Source organism: Hevea brasiliensis, chromosome 6, assembly GCF_030052815.1.
Source record: "Hevea brasiliensis isolate MT/VB/25A 57/8 chromosome 6, ASM3005281v1, whole genome shotgun sequence".
Lineage (NCBI taxonomy): Eukaryota > Viridiplantae > Streptophyta > Magnoliopsida > Malpighiales > Euphorbiaceae > Hevea > Hevea brasiliensis.
In genome coordinates, this window is record NC_079498.1 from 47,060,746 (window position 1) to 47,080,941 (window position 20,196).

Consider the following 20,196-nt stretch of genomic DNA (forward strand, 5'->3'; position numbering starts at 1 on the left):
AAAAGAGAAAATCACGAAAAAGAACTGTTAAGTCAGTCAAATAATTAGGTCAGGGAGCCGGAAGAAATATTGGATTATTTGCAAACCGGGATGAACCGGCGAGGGGCGATTTGGTCAATTGACCCCGAGAGCTGACTCCTGGCCTAACTGTCAAATAAAATCGGAGAAAAGAATATTTCAGGATCGAAAATTAAATTAAAGAACTAATACAAAAATAAATAGAAAAAAAAAAGAAAAGGGAAGAGGTTGGAAAAGTCAAAGATGATATCATAAAAGAATTTATTAAATATTTATTAAATTAGATTTTTTATGGTCTTCCATAGCAAAGTAAATAAAAGAAAACAAAAGAAAAAAAAAAATTAAAGTCATCTTCTTCAAAAAGAAAAACGTGACTCTCTCTTCCCTCTTCCATAAACCACCATTGTTACACTAGATAAGCTTGAATCCAAGCTTTCTTTCAACCATTTAAGCCTATTTTGACCCCAACTTGACTTATTAGAACCTGATTTAGTTACTTGAGAAGAAGTTTGATCACAAAAGAAAGAAGAAAAGTAGAGGAAAATTGAAGAATTAGATAGAAAAATTCTGCTCACTTAAGGTAAACTAATCCAACTTTTCTTTTTAGTTTATATGATGGATTTAGGGTAGAAATGAATGAGATTATATGAAGAAATTGAAATATATTGCATGATTAGAAAGAGAGGGAATTTTCAGCCAGCCATGGATGTATGAGTGTGGATGTATTTTAAATGAATTAAAGGTGTTAATAAACTTGCATGAGTATGGTAGTAAGATGAAAAGGCATAAATGTAAGTAATTGTAACAATTAAGTGAGATTAGAGTTTTGTATGCTAGGGTTTGTGAAACAAATTTGGAGAAATGCATAAATGGCATGTTTAACCTATTGTGAAATGAAATAATGGTCAATTATGACCAAATAAGTTGTGTGGGAATGATAGGAAACTAAGTTAAATTCGTAGGTCAATGGTCATGCTGCTGGCAGCATGACCAAACCCACTTTGAAGGACCAAAACTCAAATTTTACAAGTCCAATTGATATGCCACCAATTGGAGATGAAAATAGACATAAAAGAGCACAATTTTCATTAAGGAACCATTGCCAAAAGCTGACCAAAACTTGGTGAAACAATTGACCAAAGTGAGTTGATAGCAGGCTGCCACTGCACTAAACTGACCAAATGAACAGTAACTGTTCATTTGGTCATAACTCGAGCTAGGTAGGTCAAATTGACCTGAAATTTTACCAGCAATTAGATATGATATAGACCTAAAACTTTCATGAAGAACACCAACCCAAATTAGGCCATTAACCCTTTCAAAATCATTGAGCAAAATTAAATTACTGTACTGAGATTCTGCAGAATTTTCATTGAGCAGCAATGTTTGGATGGCTATAACTCTCTCTAGAAAACTCGGATTTAGGCGATTCTTGAACCGATGGAAACCTAAGACATAGTACAACATTTCATATGAAGAAAGTGAGACCAAATTATGAATTTAACTTGATCAAACAATTGACCAAAGTTGAACCAAAAATCTGACAGCACCTAAATTGCAGTATGAACAGTGCACGTGAACAGTAAACTTATTTTGGCCATAACTTGAGCTACAAAACTCCGATTGGGGTGATCCAAAAATGAGAATACATTTAAGACAATAAGGAACATTTTCTATGAAGGAAGTTTTGTCAAATTCCAACAGTAGATCGACCAATGGAACAGTACAACTTCGGAGAACCAAAACCGAAAATTGGCAATTTTGCCAAAATGACCTAAGCTTTAAACAAATGACCAAAACCAACAAGTTTGGTGACCGAAATGTGGTATGTGGGTGAAGTTGGAGTTTCCATACCCATTAAGCCTTAGAAAGTCAATAATTTGACTTGAATAGTGCAGTGAATAGTAACCCGAAACACAAAATTTCGAGAACGTCGAATTTAACACGTTAGAGCTAGGTAAATGTGAAGTTAAGTTTATTTTGGATTTATTTTAAGTTTTAGTACTGAAACATTGGAAAATTTCGTGTTTCAGTGGAAAAGAATCCGGGACAGAACCAGGAGTCAGTCAAGGCCAACAGCGACTCGTTTGAGGTTTGTGCACAACATATACTTTTATAATCATCTTTTGCATATCGTTTTGAATAATATGAAATATTGGATTATGGCATTTTTATGATGTTTGATCTAAATTATTGAAAGTTATTATGTATATTTGAAAAGACAATGTTTAGCAAATTGTTAAGATAAGTTTTGAAACCACAGTGTCATGACCACATATTTGAACACCTCACTAGCACGACTAGTGGGGGTAATTAGTTTCGAATTTTGATTCCTTCTCTGGAGAAGTGTTGAGGTGTGCCAGTAGAAGAGGATGTGAATGGATATCCATATATTTGAGCTAGCTAGCCTTGTGATATGATTTCTCTTTAGCCTCTGGCTATTGAGATTCTATTTGTTTCGAATGGCGTGATCTAACTGTGGGTTTTATGAAATGTGTTTTGATACTTTGAAATGAACTTGGTTTACATGTAAAATCTTACAATGCATGATTGTATTTTATTTTCATGTTTAGCCAAATATTTGAATGAATGTGCTTTAAGTTTTGCATAAAGATTATTTTAGTATATTGTGCACCACTGAGTCTTAGTACTCAGCGATAGCTTTTATTGCTGTCGCAGATATAGAGATTAGAGGAGCAGCAGACTGAGCTGCTGAGGTGTGTGAAGTCATCAGCTTGAAGTCTTCGGGTATAATTTATACCCTAAATGTAAATATTTCTTTTGATGTATATATTGCACATAAATGTATGGACATGTACATGGGTCTTGAGCAGCTTGTACAAAGTTTGTATAAAAGTTGTAATAAATTTTAGTTTGGACTTCCTGAATGTAAATTTTAGTATGATGAATATATAAATTGTTTATCTTGAATGGAATACGAATAAATGATATTGATGGACAGTATTTTGAAGAAATTATTGAACTTGTGAATTTGAGAAATTGATTGAGATTGAGTTTGAAATTGAAGTAGTGGTTGAGAAAAACTTTTAGAAGTGCTTTTTACAGGTATTCGAAGAACTGTTTTCTCAAAATACAGAGGAAACTCTGTCAAAATTTTTATAAAATTTGCGAAAAACTAAAATGGCCAAAAATATTAATTAGTTTTAATTTCAACTAAATGTTTTAAATACTTATTTGAAATGCTCACCACTTGTCAAAAATAAGAAAATTGTTTTAAAATCCCTTGTAGGGTACTTAATGAGTTATCGGTAGGTGAAGTTCGGTAGTTCATTAGGTATTCTACGGGATCATGTTATGCCTTACAGAGGGGTAAGGTGTGACATACAAAATGGATCCAAAGGCTAGGAACAAATGGCACTGAATTTGTCATCTGCTTTTGATCTGAGAGCTCCAAATCCATCCTTACAATTATAATCAATGATGTAGATCGAGAAGTACAAGGCTGCTTTAACCGTTTGGCATCTAACAGCTAGGAGGGCATCCTTGCAAATGAGATGTGTGGTGAGGATCAAATCGTGCCTATAATGCTTTAACTGACTCGGATTTAACTGTGAAGGGAGCTAATTGAAGGTCCTGACCGGAAGTTATTTAACCCCCCTAAGTTCTCCGATCTCTATAGGTTGTCCCCTATTTTTTCTGATCTTATTGTGACTGACCCATCTTAAGATTGTTATTCAGATCTTTTTGTGACTGACCCATCTTAAGATTGTTATTCTGATCTTTATCTTCTTTTGCGTCCGGTCCTTTTTACTTCCCGATCCCTCTATTTTCCAAACTCCTACTCAATCCAACCTGTATCGGTCAAATCACCTTCACATTTCACTTTTCCTTCTCCAGTTTTTTTCCAATGCACCACTTCCCCAATTCTAGCTTTTTCGGCGATAATTCTAATTATGATGGCCATTTTGATCTTTTTCTGACTGTTTCCTTTGCCCCTCACCAGAAAATTCATGACCCCGGCGATCAGAGAGCTATGAGAACGTCATCAAATGACAGTGAGAAAACTAGACTAATTTACTGATCAAGGTCGAAAGTGACGACCGTGCCAATCTTAAATAGGTCTACTGGTATGATTAGTAGACCGATCTTAGACAAGAGGACTGCTAATTTCAATCTTGATGTCGGTGACTGCCTTTTGAAGTTCATTTAGCTCCCAACCATGTCAGGCGTCCCGACTGCAGCTCGGTTCTGGTCAATGACATCGGCGATGACTCCGCTCAATATCATGAGAGTCATAGTCACCCTATCTGAGCTGCACATATATCCAATATTTGTGGCTGGCTTTCTAATTAAACATATCTTTGACTAGGCTTTAACATAGGCCCATCGTGCGATATTTTGAGTTTGGAAATAGTCTGAGTTTTGTAGAATGTAGTGTAGGGAAACTTGTAATTGCTGATCTTGAGAGATTGCCCAAATGATGTAATATGATCTTTTGGAAATGAAATGAAATTTTATTTGAATATTTATTTTATTTTATTATTGCATTATTTTCCAATCCCTTTTAATTGTGTCCGATCTAATCCTGCCACACGAACTCATAAACCGATCTCCTTTATCCGATCTCTTTTCCGCACTTATGGGATTTTCTTGTGGCGCTAGAATGATTAAATCTCACTTATCGATGCAGCATTTAATGCACTAGCGGGTATAAATAAGGAGGGGGTAGCCATTTGCAAATCATGCTACTTTCATATTTCTACCATCGACATCAAATTCTCTCTTGTTTTCTATGTTTTTCTTGGCACCGACGAGTACTCTGGTAAGAGCTTTAATCTTTTTTAGATCAATTTTCCTTTTTATTTCCTAAAAATGAGTGGTTATGAGGGTCAGAGAGCTGCGAGCCCACCTTTCGTCTAGATTTCATGGACCTCAGAAGAAGGCGACATGATTAGACCAAGCGAGAGATCCAACACAGTCATCATTCTGGCTACTAGTAAAGATACCAGACTGAAGCAAGGAACATGTTCGAAGAAGGAGAATCTGCCAGTTGATGAACTGTTGTCAATCCTTAGAAAGACTGATCTCCAATCTATTAGTCAAGAATACAATCTGTGGATCAACTCATTTGAACTGATCAGATGCCATGGAAATCTTCGGGTTGATCACTTCTTTGAAGAAGGTGATCTTATTATAGTGTATGATGAGCAGCTCAAGTGCAGGCTCCGGTTTTCCTTGGATGGATTTTAGAAGGCGATCTTGAAACTCCACCATGTCTCGGTAGCTCAAGTGCATCCGAACTCCTAGAGGACTTTAGTAGCCTTCTGAGGCCTCTGCCGAGCCAAGAGACTGGAGCCCATGATTATGGTTTTTGCCAAGCTACATAGGCTTACAAGAAGAAAGGATGATGAATTTTGATTTTTTCAGGCAAAGCCAAACTACGGGCTTTTCACTGATCTCCCTTCTTCGCTGAAGAACTGGAAGGATGAGTTTTTCATCCTTAGGAGCAAGGATCAAAACGGCTTTGAGGGGATCCCACGTAATTGGAATTACTTGGTCCCCCAAGTTCCTAAGAAGCTCACTTTAGATAGAGATGAAGACGCCATGGTGAAAGAATTAAAAGCTCAGGTGGCCACCCATAAATATTTGTGCTTAGATGCGGTCGTGGCCGAACTGAAATGGTAGATGATGCGGCTGATCGCCCGTGAAGATTATGAGCTTCAGCTTTTTGACCTCGGTCTTGCAATCAGTATAATCCAAATCCCTAGTCTCTCAATCTTAGCGAACTCACTAACTTCTTCTTTGTGCAGGTATGGCCGGTGGTGAAGCTTCCAAAGAGAGCCGCAAGCAAAAAAGGGAGGTCTCCTAAAAGGTACAATCGATGAAAGAGGCTACTTCCGCTATTGGTCAGACACCCAAACGATACTTGGTAGAAGTACCGAGCTCCCCTCCTCGACCTCAGGAGCAGCCAGTCTCGGAAGCAGAGGTTATTGCCTCTCCACCTCAGCAGATTGAATGTCCACCTCCTCAGATCTCTTCTAATGTAGAAGGGGAGTCTTCTGGCTCTATTATTAGGATGATCTCCCAAGGAGCTCAACTCCTTATCCAATCGCTGGAAAGAAATCGCTCAGCCTGAGGAAATCCTAGTCTTGCTAAGGTCATAGGCCCCTCCATCTATTTCCAAGAAGATAGGAACCAATTGGCTGAGGAGAGTATTGATGATATTCTAACTCAGACAATGAGTTTGGGCTTGGAGGCTATTGCAAACCAACATGTGATTAGAGAAAAAGCCCTCGTCTTAAGGAAGGAGATTCTTAAGGCAGTCTAAGATTTGTCAACTACAAAGCTCAGCTCTCCACTGCCAATGATTACATTGTCAAATTGCAAGATAAGGTGAAGTATTACGAAGAGAGGATAGCGGAAGTGGAGTGAGAACTTAAAGTCACCCAGGCTAGTTGATCTGCCGATCTTGCTCTTTTTTCTGAGGAAATTCGAGCAAAGGAGGAGGAGCTTCAAGCAAAGAAGGAGCAAAGCACTACAAAAGAGGCTAGGGCATATGTGAACGCCTATAGCGACCTTTTGTCCGAACTAAAGAAGCGTTATCCTGAGGAGGGCTTTACCTGGATGGATATGCTCGTTCCGGTAGTCGAAGAGGATAGCGATGAGGAGCATGAGGGTGAGGAGAGAGAAAGGAATGTAACTGGAGAGCAGGGCGAAAAAGACCCCCCTGCTAATTGAATTGTATGGATTTAAGAACAAATTTTAATGAATATAAGTCTCTTTATGATCAATTTCTACTGAGATCAGGAAAATATTAAGCTGAACATGGATAAGCGCTGATCCACTGCCTAATTTGTCGGCTATAAAACTTTCTAACAGAGATTAAATAAATTGGGAAGCCTAAAAAATGACTGCAATTTATTGAGTTTGTTAAATCCACTTACAGATTGGATAAAATGCCTATCCCCCAGAATTTGGAGCTTTAGACAAAAAGAGATCGAAAAACAAATCATATGAAATCTGAGAAGCGAATTTAATCCGGACATCATTAAGAGATCGGAATAACATAAGGCAGAGATCGGTTAGTGCTTTCACTAGAGAGATCGGTTGAATTGTAATTATTCAAAGTTGACTTTAAAGGTCGGCCTAAATATGGTGTCTACAGTTGCCCCTCTTTTCATGTTTTCTTTTAGAGAGAATAAAATTCTCTCAGAGAGAAATCATGTAAAGATGTAGGACCATATTTTGGGAGACCGAAATGCTGGAATTAATTTGGGTTTTAACCTTAGCGCCGGTCAATGCTAAAGGGTGAAATCAACTTAGATTTGGAATTAAAATGCTGAAAACTAAATACCCACTTGGACCTTGAATCTAGAGGTAGACAATCAGAAATTAAGATGCTTGGATCTTGAATTTAGAGGTCGATAATAAGAAATTAAAATGCTGGAAAGTAAAGATCAACTTGGATCTTGAATCCAGAGGTTGAAGGCAATGAAATTAAAATTCTAGAAAATTAAAATCAACTTGGATCTTGAATCTAGAGGTTGCAGGCATGAAAATAAAATGTTGGAAAGTAAAAATCAACTTTGTTCTTGAATCCAGAGATTAGGGGCATGAAATTAAAATCAACATGAATCTTGAATTCAGAGGTCAATAACATGAAATTAAAATGCTGGAAAGTAAAGATCAACATGGATCTTGAATTCAGAGGTCGAAGGTAATGAAATTAAAATGCTGGAAAATTAAAAATCAACTTAGATCTCGAATCCAGAGGTTGAGGGTATGAAATTAAAATGCTAGAAAGTTAAAAATCAACTTGGATCTTGAATCCAAAGGTTGAGGGTATGAAATTAAAATGCTAAAATTTAAAAATCAACTTGGATCTTGAATCAAGAGGTTGAGGCCAATGAAATTAAAATTAACATGAATCTTGAATTCAGAGGTTGATGACAGGAAATTAAAATGCTAGAAATTAAAAATCAACTTGGATCTTGAATCCAGAGGTTGAAGGCAATGAAATTAAAATCAACATGAATCTTGAATTCAGAGGTTGATAACAGGAAATTAAATTGTAGGAAAGTAAAGATCAACTTGGATTATGAATCCAGAGGTTGAAGGCAATGAAATTAAAATGTTGGAAAAATAATAATCAACTTGGATCTTGAATCCAGAGGTTGAGGGTATGAAATTAAAATCAACATGAATATTCAATTCAGAGGTTAATGACAGGAAATTAAAATGCTAGAAATTAAAAAATCAACTTGGATCTTGAATCCAGAGGTTGATGGTAATGAAATTAAAATCAATATGAATCTTGAATTCAGAGGTTGATAACAGGAAATTAAAATGCTGGAATGTAAAGATCAACTTGGATCTTGAATCCAGAGGTTGAAGGCAATGAAATTAAAATGTTGGAAAAATAAAAATTAACTTGGATCTTGAATCCAGAGGTTGAGGGTATGAAATTAAAATCAACATGAATCTTAAATTCAGAGGTTGATGACAAGAAATTAAAATGCTGGAAATAAAAATCAACTTAGATCTTGAATCCAGAGGTTGAAGGCAATGAAATTAAAATCAACATAAATCATGAATTCAAAGGTTGATAACAGGAAATTAAAATGCTGGAAAGTAAAAATCAACTTGGATCTTGAATCTAGAGGTTGAAGGCAATGAAATTAAAATGCTGGAAAAATAAAAATTAACTTGGATCTTGAATCCAGAGGTTGAGGGTATGAAATTAAAATCAACATGAATCTTAAATTCAGAGGTTGATGACAAGAAATTAAAATGCTGGAAATAAAAGTCAACTAGGATCTTGAATCCAGAGGTTGAAGGCAATGAAATTAAAATGCTGGAAAAGTAAAAATTAACTTGGATCTTGAATCCAGAGGTTGAGGGTATGAAATTAAAATCAACATGAATCTTGAATTTAGAGGTTGATGACAATAAATTAAAATACTGGAAATAAAAATCAACTTAGATATTAAATCCGGAGGTTGAAGGCAATGAAATTAAAGTCAACATAAATCATGAATTCAGAGGTTGATACCAGGAAATTAAAAAGTTGGAAAGTAAAGATCAATTTGGATCTTGAATCCAGAGGTTGACGCTAATGAAATTAAAGTGCTGAAAAATTAAAAATCAACTTGGATCTTGAATCCAAAGGTTGAGGGTATGAAATTAAAATGTTGAAAATTAAAAATCAACTTGGATCTTAATTCCAGAGGTTGAAGGCAATGAAATTAAAATCAACATGAATATTGAATTCAGAGGTTGATAACAGAAAATTAAAATGATGGAAAGTAAAAATCAACTTGGATCTTGAATCCAGAGGTTGAAGGCAATGAAATTAAAACGCTGGAAAAATAAAAATCAACTTGGATCTTGAATCCAAAGGTTGAGGGTATGAAATTAAAATCAACATAATTCTTGAATTCAGAGGTTGATGACAGGAAATTAAAATGCTAGAAATGAAAAGTCAACTTGGATCTTGAATCCAGAGATAGAAGGCAATGAAATTAAAATCAACATGAATCTTGAATTTAGAGGTTGGTAATAGGAAATTAAAATGTTGGAAAGTAAAGATCACCTTGGATCTTGAATCCAGAGGTTGAAGGCAGTGAAATTAAAATGCTGGAAAATTAAAAATCAACTTGGATCTTGAATCCAGAGGTTGAGGGTATGAAATTAAAATGCTGAAAATTAAAAATTAACTTGGATCTTGAATCCAGAGGTTGAAAGCAATGAAATTAAAATCAATATGAATATTGAATTCAAAGGTTGATAATAAGAAATTAAAATGTTGGAAAGTAAAGATCGACTTGGTTCTTGAATCCAGAGGTTGAAGGCAATGAAATTAAAGTGTTGGAAAATTAAAAATGAACTTAGATCTTGAATCCAGAGTTTGAGGATATGAAATGTTATGTTTGTACCTTTAATGATCATAAAGCTAACCTAACATAAAATGTTCCACCAATCAAAGTGTACTTAACAAGGTCCCGAAGATAGATGATTAATGGAGAGGGTCAGAACGAGTCCCAATACTTGGCCTACAATTTCCTCCTTTTACTCACTTTTTCAAGATGCCCTTTTGGGTTTTCATCCCTTACTCATTATGTAGAAAACGCCCTTGCGGGTTTTCGCCCTCTTTCACACATTTTGCTGGGAGCGCTCTTTCGGGTTTTCACTCCTACATCTTTTTTTTTTTTTTTAATGCACCAATCGCCCTGCCATCGTTTATCCCCTGCAAATCTCATAGCAAAGTATATGAGGTTACCAATATTCAAATTCTTGTCTTATAATAAAATTTTAACGAATTAATAGAGCATAAATTAAGGTATACAATTGAAAAAAAAAAAACAAATTAGAGTGAGGGAACAATTATATTATGGCTTAAAAATAAAGGTACAATTTCAAAGAAAAGGGTACAATAATAGATATCACAAATTCCTTTTAGCTAACTTTGAACTCCCTTAACTGCCACCATTTTAAGTAATCTTCCGACAAACGTTCGTGCCGTGGTGACTTATTACCTCCTTTGGTCTAAGGCCCCCTTCCTTATTTCTCTATTTTCTGTACTTAGGAGCGCCCTTTCGGATTTTCACCCCTAGAGGATGATCCTTTTTTATTTTTTTTTACTCACTATTTCAGAATGCCCTTTCAGGTTTTCACCCCTTACTCATTTTGTAGAAAGCTCCCTTGCGGGTTTTCACCCTCTTTCACACATTTTGCTAGGAGCGCCCTTTTGGGTTTTCACTCCTATATTTTTTTTATTTTATTATTTTTTTTTAGGCATAATATCTTTTTACAGCATCTGCATTCACAGGTATTGGGAATTCTTCTCCGTCCATATGAGTCAAGATTAGTGCACCGCTAGAAAATGCCTTTTTAACCACATAGGGTCCCTCATAAGTTGGTGACCATTTGCCCTGGGGATCATTTTGATTTGGGAGGATTTTTTTTAAAACTAGATCTCCTGATTGGAATTCGCGCGGGCGAACGTCTTTATTAAATGCTTTAGCCATTCTCCTTTGGTATTACTACCCACGATACGCTGCTGTTAGTCTTCTCTCATCTATTAAATTCAGCTAATCTAACCTCGATTGAATCTATTCTGACTCATTGAGTTCCGACTCTTTTACAATTCTCAGGGAGGGAATTTCCACCTCTATAGGTAGAACAGCTTCCATTTCGTAGACCAATGAATACGGAGTTACCCCAGTCGATGTTTTTATGGAGGTCCAATAGGCATGAAGGGTGAAGGGAAGCATATCATGCCAATCTTTGTAAGTGATGGTCATTTTCCTGATTATTCTCTTTAGATTTTTATTAGCAGTTTCTATTACTCCATTCATTAGGGGACGGTATGGTGATGAATTAAGATGACGGATTTTACACTGGTCACACAAATTTCGAATCTTCGGGCCATTCAAATTCTTAGCATTGTCGGTGACAATCTCACCAGGAAGGCCATATCGGCAGATAACATTATTCTTAAAAAATTTAAGGAATGTATTTTGTGTGATATAAGCATATGACATTGCCTCAACCCATTTGGAAAAGTAATCAATAGCCACTAAGATGAACCTGTGCCCATTGGATGCTTTGAGATTAATAGGACCGATTACGTCGATGCCCCACATTGCAAAAGGCCAAGGTGAGACAAGATTACAAAGCTGATAAGGCAGGACATTTATCAGATTAGCATAAATTTGATATTTATGACACTTCTGAAAGTACTCAATGCAGTCTTTTTCTAGAGTAATCCAGAAATATCCCCGTCTCATGATTTGCTTGGCCATTGTATGCCCATTGGCGTGAGTAGCGTAATTCCCTTTGTAACACCCTCCCGGTAGCAACTCCGTACATTCTACTGTTCCGGTGACCGGTGTCGGTCCGGACAGCTAGAACGTCCGAAAAAATATTTAAAATAAAGTGAGGAACCATAATTAACTCAAATATTAATAAGAAAAATTTAGTAAAAATTTTAGAAATAAAATACAACCAAGTTAAATGAGCCGATGCCCAAGTGAAGGGTAACCAGAGGGAAGTTGCGGTTCTCGCAACAAGGAGCCCTAAACCCGGGGGAAAAATTATAAAATAATTTTTGGGACTCCAGAGAAGGGTTATTGAGGTTCCTATGGCATTAAAATGCCAAGAAAATGTTTAGAAAAATTTTTCAATCGGTACAGACAATTTTGACCCGTTAAGCCAAACGGAGGGCATTTTGGTCATTTTGCCTTCAGAGGTGATTTTTGGCCGACTTGTCCAGTTAAGTAAATAATTATTATGATCTAAAATATGATAAATATTGCTAAAAAATAAATTGAAATTTAGTAGAAAAGAAAAGAAAGAAAAAGGAGTTAAATTGGGAATTATGATGTCATGCTTAGGTAATTAAAAATGCTATGGCCAATCACATTAAAGCAAGACAATTAAAATTCAATAAAAAGGGATAAATGAGGCAGAATTCCAGAAATTTCAGCAACCCTTTCTCTCTTCAAAAAACGTCACCCATGCTCCTCCATTTTTGGTTCTTAAAAGCTTCAATTTCCATGCTTTCCTCACCCCAAAACCCTAAGTCACCTTCACTAAAAACTTGTCTCTACCTCTTGGGAAGTGTTTGGCAGCCTAGAAAAGGAAGGAAACTAAAGTTTTAGCTTGGAGAAATCTGCCCTACAAGAGGTTAAAGTGATGTTAGTGCCTACTTATATACATACTTCTTTGATTCCATGTTAGAAGCTTGAAATAAGTGAGAAATTGTAAATTAAATGAACATGAATTATGTGTATACATACTATGAATTTTCGGCAGCCCTTGTGAAGGAATTATTTTGATAGTTTTGATGGACTTAGAGTGAACTAGAGCTTATGTTTAAAGTGTATACATATACATATACAAAGAATGGAAGAGTTAAATAAGGAATTTGTGAAAACTCATATGGGAATTAGGGTTTTGAGAAGTGAAAAATTGACTTAGCTTAGGAAATTGTTAGAGAACCTTTTAATGGTCAATTAGTGACCATTTTAGGTATGTTGACCATGAATTGGACTGAAAAATAGTATAGCCAAGTGAATGTGTAGGCTGCCTTGTGAGTGCAGCAGAGTGACTGAAATTTCAGTCCAATTGCACAGCCATAACTTTGGCTGTGTAGGTCCAATTGATGTTTGGCCAATTGGACAAGAAACTAGGCTTGTAATGGCACATTTTTGCTGAAGAAACCATGCCCAAAAGACCAAAGCAAGAGGACCAAAACTTGGCCCCAATCCGGATACCTTGCAAACAGCCCCTGCAGAAATGACCAAATGAACAGTAACTGTTCATTTGGCCATAACTCACTGTAGATATGGTCAATTGACCTGAAATTTTACAGCAACAAGTTAAGACATAGGCAAACAACTTTCAGGAAGAAACCTACCCCAAATTATGACCAGAACCAAATCAAATCATTGAGCAAAGTGAAGTTTACTGTACTGAGATTTCTAGAATTTTCATTTGAGCAGCAATGTTTGGAGGACTATAACTGTAACACCCTCCCGATAACCACTCCGTACATCCTACTGTTCCGGTGACCGGTGTCGGTCCGGACAGCTAGAACGTCCGGAAAAATATTTAAACTAAAGTCAGGAACCCTAATTAACTCAAATATTAATAAGAAAAATTTAGTAAAAATTTTAGAAATAAAATACAACTGAGTCAAACGAGCCGGTGCCCAAGCGATGGGTCACCGGAGGGAAGTTGCGGTTCTCGCAACGAGGAGCCCTAGACCCGGGAGAAAAATTATAAAATAATTTTTGGGACTCCAGAGAAGGGTAATTGAGGTTCCCATGGCATTAGAATGCCAAGAAAATAACTAGAAAAATTTTTCAATCGGTACAGACAATTTTGACCCGTTAAGCCAAACGGAGGGCATTTTGGTCATTTCGCCTTCCGAGGTGATTTTTGGCCGACTTGTCCAGTTGAGTAAATAATTAATATAACATAAAATATGAAGAAACATTGCTAGAAATTAAATTGAAAATGAGTAGTGGAGGAAAGAAAAGAAAAATGCAATAAAATGCAATTTATGACATCAATGTGATGTCATTTGTAATTTCCAACCAATCACACTTAAGCACCCATTTAACCAACAAATAAAAGAGATAAATAAGACTAAATAAAGACCAAAAGAAGACCAAAAACGTGAGCAGCCATGCCTTCCCATTTCAGCCGTTTCCCTCTTCCCTCTCCCTCCACCATTTTTATCAAGCTTTGAACTTGATTTTCTCTTCATCCACTCACTAAAACCCATAAGTCCCTTCATTAAAAATTAATCCTACATCTTAAACAAACTCTTGGCAGCCAACAAGAGGAAGGAAATTGAGGTTTAGAGGCTTGGAAAAATCTGCCACACAAGGTTAGTGCAACTATAACTTAAAAACTCATTATTTTCATGGTTTAGGACTTGAAACTTAGTGAGAATTGTGATTTAAATGAACAAAAACCTAAGTGTATGAGCTCTTGAATTTTGGCTGCCCTAGCTATGGAATAGGAGGGAGTGTTTTTATGAGCTTGAAGTGATCTAGAATTATATTAGAAGTTGATAAACACAAGAATAATGGATTAAAAGTTAACAAAGGTAAGTTGTGTAAAACATGAACTTGAATTAGGGTTTTGTGAGCAAAATGTAAACTTGGTTTAGGAAATTGTTAGGGCACATTTTAATGGTCAATTAGTGACCATTTTAGATATGTTGACCATAAATGGGACTGAAAAATGCTATGGCAAAGTGAGGTGAAATCTGCCCTATGGACAGCAGCATAGGGACTGAAATTTCAGTCCCTTTGCACTGCCATAACTTGGGCTGTGCTTGTCCAATTGATGTTTGGCCAATTGGACATGAAACTAGGCTTATAATGGCACATTTTTGCTGAAGCAACCATGCCCGAAAGACCAAAGCAAAAGGGTCAAAACTCAGCCACAATCCGGAACCCTGAAACTGCCTCTGCAGAATTTGACCAAATGAACAGTAACTGTTCATTTGGCCATAAGTCACTGTAGATTTGGTCAATTGGTCTGAAATTTTACAGCAACAAGTTAAGACAAAGACAAACAACTTTCATGAAGGAACCTACCCCAAATTATGGCCAGAACCCATTCAACCAAGTGACTCAAGTCACTGTTCATGCACTGTAGATATGGTAAAATTCTGCAGACTGCATATCCGGACAGCCTGGGTTTTTGAGCCATATCTGGAGCTACAAAACTCCAAATGGAGTGATTCAAAAAAGGAAATTCAACTAGACAAAATAAGGAACAACTTTCATGTTTTACATTTCTTCAAATTCCAACAGTAACAGTGTCCAATGGAACAGTGAACTTGACTTCCCAAAACTGAAAATTCTGCTGGTTTTGAGTTTCACTTTGGAATGGTTTTAACACTTAATGCCAACAAGTTTTTAAACACCAAATGTGGTATGTTGGGAGTGCCAAAGTCAATGTACACATTTTTATTCTAAAAGTCAACATTTTTGTTGACCAATGATGAATAGTAACACCAAAAAAGTTGAAATTCACAAATTGACGAATTTAAGAGTTTCAAATGCCCTAGTATACCTAACAAGATTGGTTTGGATAGTTTGGCATGCCAATAGGGTTCGATTAGCGATCGCACATGGCAAAAATGCCATTCGTGGATTTCATGGCTTTTAGCCATTCTGACTGTGCATTGAGACTTGGCCTTGTGCCTGATATTATTTACAGCTTGTTAGCTGTTCTGTTGCACACCGGGAGATGCATATGTGACCGATGGTGTGACGGCCAGAGGTACTAGGTACCCAGTGCCAGTTTACCCGTTATCCAGTCCAGTCGTCTAGTGTAGGTTACTTGGGGCAACCAAATGAATAAAAGTGAACAGAGTTAATGAATTAATGAATATACCAAAATCAAACAAAGAAAGCATACACTTTGCATACACATTTATTTTCTTGCCAATTTCTTCTATTATATTATTGCACCACTAAGCATTATTGCTTAGCGTTGCTTTTGCCACGCGTAGGTACTGGAGATTCCGACCGTGAGCCCAGTAGACCACAGACTGGGTGAGTCCATCTGACAGTTTTGCTCAGTGTCCGTGTCACCTCACTACCTGCAGTGCATCGGTAGGGCACTAGGTGTCATTTTGTCATTTTGATATTTTGTAGCAGATTTGTATTTTCTCATAAGTACTTGAACTCATGTAATATATTTTGATGTTTATGTAAATAATGAAAGTTATGACTATGAATGCAAGATTTGAGCATGTATTTATTGCTTGTATATGAGAAATGGATGTTGAGAAATGAAAAGGTTGTTGAAACACAAATCAAAAATTGTTCAAATCTTGTTTTTGAGTTTTGTGATGATATTGTAGTTGAGTATGATTGATTTTGTTTATTGGAAGTGTTTTTAACAGTTCAAGAACGGTTTTCCATTTTTAGCCAGGTACTCACGGATTTTCTTTAAAATTTTCGAACCTTAAATGAATAATACTTTTGATAAATGGCTTAAACAAATTGTATTTCATAAATTATATGCAAAAGTATGATATAAATTAATTGAGGAATATTAGAGTGTGCGGTACACCGTGTGGCATTACTTACTCTGTATATCGTATACGGGTAAGGGGTGTCACATTTAGTGGTATCAGAGCACGGTTTTGGCGTTTCTGGGCCTAGATTGAGTCCATACCATGCATTGCATTTGTAAGAGTCGAGGTGACACTAACGCAGATCTGTTTATCTTTCTTATTTTGAATAGGATATGGATCCTTCATCTCAGAGGGCAGTCGATGAGGTAGTGTAGAGTCATGCTCCACTGCGGCGTGAGACTGGGGCATGAGAGAACTGCCTCGCCAGCTCAAGCAGAGCCTGCTCAGCCTCCACAGGCCATGTTCCAACAAATGGCCGACTTCTTTAGACAGATGGCTGGGGTAATGCCAGCACCACCACCACCACCACCAGCTCCACAGCAGAAGTCACACCTGGAAAGGTTAAGAAAATTTGGGGCAGTGGATTTCTATGGCAAGAGAGAAGATGACTCATGCGGTAGAATTGGTTGAACAGAACGGGCAGAGTCTTGAAACAACTTCACTGCACTCCAGAGCAAAACCTGGAAGCTGCCATCTCTTTACTGCAAGATGATGCTTATGAGTGGTGGGACACAGTGTCCAGTGAAGTGCAGCCCGAAGCTGTAACTTGGGACTTCTTCCTCTCTGAGTTCAAGAAGAAATATGTGGGTACTGTATACCTAGAAGAGAGAAGAAGGGAATTCATTAATCTGAGGCAAAGGCAGTTGTCAGTGGCCGAGTATGAGAAGGAGTTTGTTCGATTAAGCCGTTATGGAAGGGAGATAGTCCCTAATGAAGCTGAAAGATGTAAGAGATTTGAAGAGGGACTAAATGACAACATCAAGATCCAGCTCACTGCCTTGGGAATCACAGAATTTACCAAGTTAGTGGAAGCTGCCATAAAGGTTGAAAAAGTGAGAATTAGTGAGTGGACTAGAAGAGAGAGACAGCAGAAGAGGGGACCGGGTCAGTCTAGTTCAGCTCCTGCATCAGGGAAGAAGTTCAAGGGTCCTCCTGCACAAAGTTCAGCTCAGCCACAGGGGCCGTGGTCACCTCGGGGCCCAGTGCCACGATTCACCCTAGGAGAGGTCAGTCCACACCATCAGTGGGCAGCTCTCCAGGGATGGGGTTCAGGGGACCAGCCCCGGCATCTTCTGCCTGTCCACACTGTCAAAGATGGCATAAGGGGGAGTGTTGGAGAGTGACTGGTGCCTGCTTGAGGTGTGGGTCAACAGAGCATCAGCTGAGGAACTGCCCACGCAGAACTACTACAGCTGCTCCGACACAGCGCATGCACCGCCTCCCGCACCACCAAGGGTAGAAGGTCCGTAAATCCGGCCGGTGGGACCATCACGAGGCCTACATTCGAGCCGCAGAGAGGCCGATAATGTGCCACCGCCGTAAATTATACCCCGAGAGCTCAGAGGAGCAAGATGCCCTGACGTCATCGTGGGTACGTTCTCCTCTACAATACTCCTGTGCATGCATTGGTGGATCCAGATCCACTCATTCATACATCTGCATCAATCTACCTGTAGAAAGGGGGATACTGGTAGGGGAAAGTGACCAAGACATTCTGGTCACTAATCCATTAGGCCACAGTGTAGTGGTGAACAAAGTATACAAAGGTTTCCCATTGAGGATTCAGGGGTATGAATTCTTGGCAGACTTGATTGAGTTGCCCTTCCATGAGTTTGACGTGATTTTGGGAATGGACTGGTTGTCACGTCATCAGGCAATAGTTGATTGCAAATTGAAGAGAATTTCTCTAAAAACTTCAGAGGGTAATGAGATCACAGTTGTGGGGGAAAGGACAGATTTCTTGTCCAATGTCATCTCAGCCACAGTTGCAAGAAGAATGATGAGAAAAGGCTGTGAAGCCTACCTAGCACATGTGGTGGATACTAGGCAGGCTAAGCCAAACTTGAGTGACATACCCACAGTGAGAGACTTCCCAGAAGTATTTCCTGAAGAGTTGCCTGGTTTGCCACCAGAAAGGGAAGTCGAGTTTGCTATTGAGACACTGCCGGGTACAGCACCCATTTCCATTGCTCCTTATAGGATGGCACCCACTGAATTGAGGGAGTTGAAAACTCAGTTGCAAGAGTTGCTGGATAAGGGGTTCATACGCCCCAGTGTGTCACCATGGGGAGCTCCAGTGCTGTTTGTAAAGAAGAAGGATGGGACTTTGAGGCTATGTATTGATTACCGGCAGTTGAATAAAGTGACTGTGAAGAACAAGTATCCGTTGCCTAGAATTGATGATCTGTTTGATCAGCTGAAGGGAGCAGGAGTATTTTCTAAGATTGATCTCAGATCAGGGTATCATCAGCTGAGGGTGAAAGATGTAGATGTGCCCAAGACTGCATTCAGGACCCGGTATGGGCATTATGAGTTTCTGGTGATGCCCTTTGGCCTAACAAATGCACCAGCGGCGTTCATGGACCTTATGAACCGTATCTTCCATCCATACCTAGATCGATTCGTAGTGGTTTTTATTGATGACATTCTGGTGTACTCCAAGACCAGGGAAGAACATGATGAACATTTGAGGATTGTTCTGCAAACCCTGAAAGAAAAGAAGTCAGATGCTAAGTTGTCCAAGTGTGACTTCTAGTTGGATGAGATTGCATTCCTTGGACACATAGTGTCAGCTGATGGGATTAGGGTGGATCCCAAGAAAATAGAAGCAGTGATGGAATGGAAGCCTCCCAGGAATACAACTGAGGTCAGAAGTTTCTTGGGGCTAGCTGGGTATTACAGGAGATTTGTGAAGGGATTTTCCTAATATTGCTCCAATGACCAAGTTGTTACACAAGAATGTCGATTTGATTTGGAATGACAAGTGTCGACCAGCTTTGAGAAGTTGAAGGCTATGTTGATGACGCACAGTGTTAACAGCCGGTGTCGAAAGGACTTTGTGGTCTACAGTGATGCCTCTCATAATGGGCTAGGTGTGTATTGATGCAAGAGGGGAAGGTGGTCGCCTATGCTTCCGCATACCTAAGGCCACATGAACAAAATTACCCTACCCATGATTTGGAGCTTGCGGCAATTATCTTCGCATCAAGATATGGAGGCATTATTTGTATGGTGAAAAGTGTTACATCTACACGACCACAAAAGCTGAAATACTTGCCAACCTGAAGGAGCTCAACCTTAGACAGAGGCGATGGATTGAGTTCCTGAAGGACTATGATTGTGTAATTGACTATCATCCTGGGAAGGCAAATGTAGTTGCTGATGCTTTGAGCAGAAAATCCATGATTGCTTTGAGATCATTGAATGCTCGTCTATCTTTGATTCGAGATGGAGCTATTTTGGCTGAGTTGCAAGTAAGGCCAAACCTGCTACAGCAAATACTAGATGGGCAGAAGGTAGATGAGAAGCTAATGGCTATTGTGAGCAAGATTTCAGAGGGAAAAGCAACTGATTATGAGGTGAAAGCAGATGGGTGTCTGTATTATAAAGGAAGACTGTGTGTACCAGATGATGGGGAATTGAAGGCCAGTATTCTAAAAGAGGCACACACCAGTGTATATGCTATGCACCCAGGAAGTACAAAGATGTACCATGATCTAAAACTCCAGTATTGGTTGCCTGGTATGAAGAGGGATATAGGTGACTAT